Below are 6,994 nucleotides of genomic sequence, written 5' to 3'. Positions count from 1 at the left end.
CCATCCTAGAAGCCGGCACGGTCTTATTGGGGGCAGTTGTTGGGAAGAGCTCACAGCTGAGAGCCAGAGTCAGGGGAGAAAGTCATTTAGCAACAAGGAGGAGCCTCATACTAGCATCTATTGTCTGCTGAGAGGGACAGAGCCACAGCCTGGGGATCTGTATCTGTGTCTAGGCCAGCTCCTGGAGCCAGCAAGGCAGCGTCCTCCCTCTCAGCCTGCAGTGATGTGGCGTGTTGGCAGATTCTACGTTCCACACACCCTCAGCATCTGGGAGAACATTTTGGCCTTATTCTGGCACATTTCCCTTCAGCAACACTGCTCAGGGCGCTGCTGTGTTTCCTGGTGTTTATAGGGTGGAAGCTTGCGCTGTGTGCTCTCTTGAAACAAGCACATCTGATTCGGAGACTGGTGCTGTGCTGGAAAGGGACCCCCTTCCTTCCATCACTCTTGAACCAGGGGCAAAGTCATTGAGAGAGTTGTGAGCAGTTGGATTTTTGACAACTAGAGTTAACAGTTCAGACTTTCTGATGGACAGGAAGCTAACGCAGGGCAGAGCCATCTTTAGCATCCCCGTGCCTACTCTGCCCTAGCTATGCCATTTCGGATTACTGGTTCTTTTTGGTTTTGGGCCACTCTTGTGTCTTTTGGGTGTATTTGATGGTGTTTTGGGGTAGGTTATGGAGACACATGGTCTGAAATTTCAAGGCTTTGAGGGATTCGAAGTGAGCAGTAGCTGCCTCCAGCCGGTGCTCCTGAGCTCCTCGGGCCCGTCCCCAGTGGGGACTTCTGATTCTAGTTCCTTGTGGGTCCTTCTGGAGATACCCCATATACATACAAGCGCACCTACATATTTGTTAATGTGAGGGTCTGGATGCATGATTTTTAAACTGTGCGTACTGCTCAGTCTCTAGCTTCTTTTCACTTGATACGTCTTGAGCTTCCTTCTCCATAACTACTACAGAATTGCCTCCTTTTTTCTAATTGTTGCATAGCATTTACTGTATGGAGGTGCCACACTCACTTAGCAATTGCTTGTCAGTGGGTGTTTACATGGTGTGTGCATCAGTGTTTCAACTTTTGAAATTCCTAACGGTAAAAGATCGAATGTCATGAATCCCCTCACTTCAGACACACTTATCCCATTGTTTGTGCTGCTTCTGCCGCAGTTCTGGGGGTCTTCTTTCCTGAGTGTCTTTAAGAGATATGATAAAAAATACAGTGAATGCTGCCACTGAGTGCCATCTAATGGAAATGCAGATTCACAACAACACTCCTCTGCATCCTCATCCACCTTATTCGCCCTTGGTAAGAACGGAACCATAGGCTGAGTCTTAAATAGCAGAGGCTTCTCAGCTCTCAGTTTTGGAGGCTGGAAGTTCATGATTAGGACTGGCTGGGTTGGTACCTTCTGAGGGCTTCATTAGAGGCTGTTCTAGGCCAATCTTCTGCGCTTGTGCGTAGATGTCTTCTCGCTGAGTTCCTTCATGTGTCTTTCTTGTGTGTGCCTGTCTGTCTCTGCATCCTTTCCCCCTTTTAAATGCAGACCTCACTTTAACTTGAATACTTTCACCAAATCAGTGTCCAAATAAAGACACCTTCTGAGGTACAGAGGACCAGGACTCCAATGAATTAATTTGGTGTGGGGTGGGGAGGCACCATCCAGTTCTTGCCATCACCTGCCATTTGGTTGACTGTTGAGTGCCACAAGGAACGGACTTGCCTTGTCCTATATAGTACCAGGAATCTAGAGTAGCACCTAGCAAGGAGGAGGTGTCCAGTGAATACTTTTGGGCTGGGTCAAAGAAAGCTTTGATCTTCCTGGGATGTGAGGATGGCCCCTGGGTGACAGTGCACAAGTTGGCAGGCTGTGCGGATGTGCAGGCCCTTTCTAGTATATGTGCTCACAGTGAACGCTCACAGGCTCTTTCTGTAGCTCTCATATCTGGCTGCATCTGAGGATACCCAAGGTTGAACAGGTTGGCTCATGGCTGTGTAGAAAAACCCTGGCCCAGAAATAGCTGTTCTTTCTGCAGGGATTTGTTAAGGTAGGCACCTAGGTACCAGAGTGACAGGTGACCAACGAGAAGCAGACAGATATGATGCAGTGTCATAGGGCTGTTAGTGGACCCTCAGCTTTCTCCTGAGAAAATGTACCAATGTTGCAACAGATGGAGCAGTTGCTATTTGCAAACATACATTTCTTTGGATCTTTTCCGTGGAGATGTATGTAGGCTTGGAGTCTGCCTCTTTGACTGTCTTTCTTTTATAAGCTTATTAGCCGCCTAAGCCAAATTCCTAAAACATTTTAGAATGCTGCTTGCTTCTTGTTCCCATTTTGTGACCCATTTGATTTATTTCGACCTCTGACCCTGTGTTATTTCTCCACTTTTAACCCCCGACTTACATTCCGGTTTTCTTACATCCTTCCGCGTGGCTTTTGGTGAGTTGGCAGGTTGTCTCTCTGCCTCTGTTTGGACACTCCTGTTCATTGTGACAACTTTCTTGGTCACCTGCTACTTTCCAGAGCTCTGTTGACAGCGACTGGAGAGTGGGCAGTGAGAATCGGTGGCCACAGAGCACAGAGAGCCACCAAGGAGTCTTGTTAAGGCTGACAAGATGATGTTCAGATTTCTAGCATTTCCTTTGTCTACCTGGAGGCAGGACAGAGATTCTGTGACCTCCCAATCACTAAAACCTGACAGGAAAGCAATGAGTGCACGTTCTTTGCTTTGACCACAAGGAGATAATGTAGCACTGATAACGGTAATAGTGATTAACCTTTATGGACATCCACCCTCTGCTGGGCTGTGGCCTAGATGATGCGTGGCATATGACAGTTTGTGCCTCCCAGCAGCCTGCTGTGGCAGGATCTCTTATTTTTATTAGGTTGACCAGTGTCCTGGTTCGTGCTGGACTCTCAAGTTAAGCACAGAAAATCCCTCAGATAATGGCAAAGACAAATTTGCCCAAACACACATTTCACAGAGTGTTTGGAGGCCTAACTGAGATTCCAAATAAAAGTTTTAGGAAGCAGCTGATCAGGTCATGAGTAGGTGGTGAAGGCGAGACCCAAGCGGTAGGCATCACTCACTAGTGGGCTCATGTGGGCCTTAACCTGTTGCTGTGTGGTCCGGGGAGTGAGGGACGCGTCCCCGTATCTGCAGTGCTGCACTGCCATCTAGTATGGGCTCTCTCTATGCACTTAAATGTATATGCATGCAAAGGTATATGTATATATGTACACAAATTCATGTGTGTATGTGAATGTATAATATGGAATATGACTTAATGTTATGCAAAGTATAATATGGACACATAACATTGGCAGCAGACTTTCTCAGTGGAGGAAGCAGTGGGCACTGGTAACTACTCGAGTAGCTCAAGTTACAATTCCGTCTAACTGTAGTGCTTTTGCTCTACTGTAGAGGAAGAAAAATCTATAAAAGAGAAGTTTTTGAATCAAATGGAAAAGCTGCCAGTGCACGTCTTATGCAGGGCAGTGAACAGTCCCTTAATGTCTCCTTGTTAACCGTCTACTTCCACGAACGATCACAGAATGTTTGTTAAAAATTGGACAGAATGCCCCATGCTCTGGCCCAGTTTATTATGCAGGACCATCTCGAGCCGGACCAGCTTCCTGTGCCTTTGCCTTGTCCTCATTTGGGCCGAGAAAGTCAGTGACATCTGGAATGAGGAGGAGCCAGGGGTGAGAGTGAAACTTTGGGGGAAAGTTGGCTATGGCTTGTGGGATCTGAATTGTTTAGCACTTTATCTGAGCCCTACTTCAGTGAAACCAAATGGATAAAGATAAGCGTTATCATTTATGTAATCTGGTTTTCAGTTGGAATTACTGCTGCTCTCATGTAGAAGCCTAGCTTTCTAAGTGCATTCCTCATTCTAGGTTAAAAATTTAATTAGAGAGAGTAGACTATGACTCAGTTCTCAGTTGAACATTTACATTTAATAAAGCTAATAAGGAAAGCTTGTTTTGAAAACACTTCTCCAGGTTTTTGTAAAGTCTCATTCCCATAGGATGACATTTTATTCTATTAAAAACTAACATTTGCGAGCTGTAGTTGTAGTTTCAAGGCCAATTCGATGTAATAAAACTTCAGTTTTCCCCTGGAGGGAAAGTGTGACGTGGTTATTGTGCTCCCACCTAATTCATTACTCTGAGGTGCTTTTTCCTAGATCAGGAATAAGATTCTTTAAAAAAAATCATATATATATGATTTATATATATATCTGTATATAGATTATATATATATGATTTTTATCATGGAAGACCACTAAGACAACTGATGTACCTGAGAGCGCATGGAATAATAAATACTTATAATAATCAGATGAGGGACTGTGTCTTCCAGATTTCACAGGGGCTTATTACTCAACAGCATGCTTGCTTAGAAAACATGTGAATTGTCAAATACTAGTCCGTGTCTTTCCTGTGATGAACAATATATATACACACATTTTTGAATCATTCTCATATATATGGATATACATAAATATTACCTATGGGTTGTGCGTGTTTGCTGGGGACTGAACCCAGGGTTCACACATGCTAAGCAGGTGCATAAGTATTTTTAAAGTAATATTTTAAAGTATTTTGGACCAAGTATTAAGTATTTTAAAATGTCTTAAATCAGTTCAGTCACAGGTACACTTTAGAATATTTGAAGTTCTTAACACATTCAAATAAATACAGTCTCGTATTTAGTAATTACCATATTTTTTTCTTATGGCCACTTAAACTCTTCATTGCTAACTGTGCCACCTGCTATGTACTTTACTAATCACATTTCATTATCTACTCCCCCTCTGCTTTAGATTACTTTTAAAAAAAGCCTCTTTTTTTTGTTCCTGGTTAATTAAACATGATCTTATACCCTCCATTGCTTGTGGAAAATAATCAGAAACTCCAAGAAGAAACTAAAAATCATCTATAATCACAATCCAGTGAAGATCACTGTGAACATTTAGGTGAGTCATTTATTTGTGGTACAGATATATTCAAGGTTTTTCTTTTTTGCTTTTTGGATCCATCTGTTTCAGAGTTGGAGTGCACTGTTCACATTGAATTGCAACTAATTTTATGGGAAAGGTACAGATTTTGATAAATATTCTTTCAAGATTTGAATTTTGGTGTCATACAAGGGTCTATTCTTTGGAGGCACTTTAATTTTTGAAATCTGTTCTTAATTGCTGGACATGGAAGTTGCTGAAAAAATTTCCCTGCATAACAATGCTGCCCTACCTTCATATGTCCCTCTCCATAGCTAAAGTGGATGCACACTGAGACCAGGCTCTTAAGTGAAATTAATAAGGCACACGTGTAAATACTGAATCGTTTCTCTGGTGTGAAAAACAGAAAGCGTAAATAAGGATCAAAATGTATAATTGATATTGTGTAGCAGAAAGAAAAGGATTAAAAGAATAGGGGAAGTGGGAGGGGTAGGGAAAAGGGAAAGAAAAAATATGTAAAAAGGAAAAACAAGGAAACAATGTCATTGTAAACAGGGAAGGGTTGAGGGGGTGAAGGGAGGGCTGGGGAATGGGGAAAAAATAAGAACCAAGATACATCTTGTAAAGGTACAGGATCTCAGTGATGAATGTAGCTGTACTGTATACCTAAATTGTACCAATAAACTTAATAAAGATAAACAAATTGCACCCTAGAAGTATTATGCCACGTTATCCAACATTGTATGAAACTGACGTTTAAAATGTACATTTTGATAATTAGCAGAGTTAATCATAGCTTATATACTTGATTGAATTTTGTTTTTTTTTTCCCTATTAAGTTTATTGGTACATTTAAAGCAAACAATATAGTTACATTTTGTTTCTTTTATGAACTCTTGCTAGTGAGTTTTTTCCTTATTTTTCTCCTATTTATCTTACAAGGTTGTGTGAACTCTACATATAAAAGATACTGAATTTTTAATCTTTGTTGCCTTATATTCTCTCATTGGTCATTTGCTTTTTCATCCATGATAGGACTTTCGGTGGCAGGGGAGAGAAGGGAGGCGGAGGCACACTGAAGTTTAATTTGTTTATTTGCAGTATTGAGGATTGAACGCAGGATCTTAGCGTATGTTCCAGCCTTCTCTTAAAAAAAAAAAAAAGAAAATTAATTTTGAGTCAGTCTTGCTAAGTCCCTGAGCTGCCCAGGCTGTGCTGGCATCGAGGTGTGTGCCACCACGCCCGGGCTGAAATTGTGTATTTCGTCTAATCAGACAGATGACTCTTGTCTTCTCTTAGTTTGAGGTGTATGGGAATTGGAGGGTTTGTTGTTGGCTTCATGTTGTAAGTCTTTAGATGTTGTCAGTGAGTGGTGCCAGTGCTTCCTTGTGTTTGCAGATGAGTCTTCATGTTGGGTAGGAAGTTTGGCCTTGTGCTTTCCAACCTGTTACACAATGACAAGTTACTGGTGTCATGTAGAACAGGTATTCAAGCCTTCTCAGCTTCGGTTTCTCAGGAATACTGACTGCTGGTGGTTATTCACCGAGACTGTCACAGTTATACTGGAAACCTAAGGACTTGTGCCAGTGAGGCTCTTTCAGATGCCCGCTTTGTTGATCATGGGTGATGGAGTTTGCCTTTAAGGCTAGAAAGGAGGGGAGGTACCTCTGCGGTAATCTCACCTCCTAGAACTGGACGGTCTCCCAGGATACCAGGGGCCCAAAGGTCCTGCATTCCTCAGATTCCGATGGCCTCCTATCTGTCTCTCCTGCGCTTCCTCTGCAGCTCCTGGTGAATTTTCCTCAGTCCCTTCTTCTCTGCCTCCTGTTTTTTCCTTGTTGCTGTTGCTGGACACGACTGGGTCCTTACATTTTCAGGGCTGATGCCGTAGCGCTAGGGAGGTCTGATAATGGAACCCTTACTTGCCTCCACTCCAGGTCACTTTCTTGGCATCCCCTTTAACAGTAGAGTTGTCTTAGTTACTTTCTCATCGCTGAGAGACACAATACCAGACACCCACAACGCCAAG

At 42.7% G+C, this 6,994-nt stretch overlaps 1 protein-coding gene across 1 annotated transcript in view; it reads left to right on the top strand.

Annotated features, from left to right (window-relative positions):
* Window positions 1-4,881: 4,881 nt before the first annotated feature.
* The window catches only part of Hunk (hormonally up-regulated Neu-associated kinase), a 103,251-nt gene continuing 101,138 nt past the window's right edge, over window positions 4,882-6,994 (top strand). The window contains exon 1 of the mRNA XM_033768046.1: window positions 4,882-4,983. The gene's annotated coding sequence lies outside the window, so the exon portion shown is untranslated. The remainder of the gene's footprint in view (window positions 4,984-6,994) is intronic.

The sequence above is a fragment of the Fukomys damarensis genome, unplaced genomic scaffold (genome assembly GCF_012274545.1).
Source record: "Fukomys damarensis isolate Sample0158 unplaced genomic scaffold, DMR_v1.0_HiC HiC_scaffold_24, whole genome shotgun sequence".
Taxonomy (NCBI): domain Eukaryota; kingdom Metazoa; phylum Chordata; class Mammalia; order Rodentia; family Bathyergidae; genus Fukomys; species Fukomys damarensis.
The sequence above is the reverse complement of the archived record's forward strand: the minus strand, read 5'-3'. Positions and strand labels throughout refer to the sequence as shown.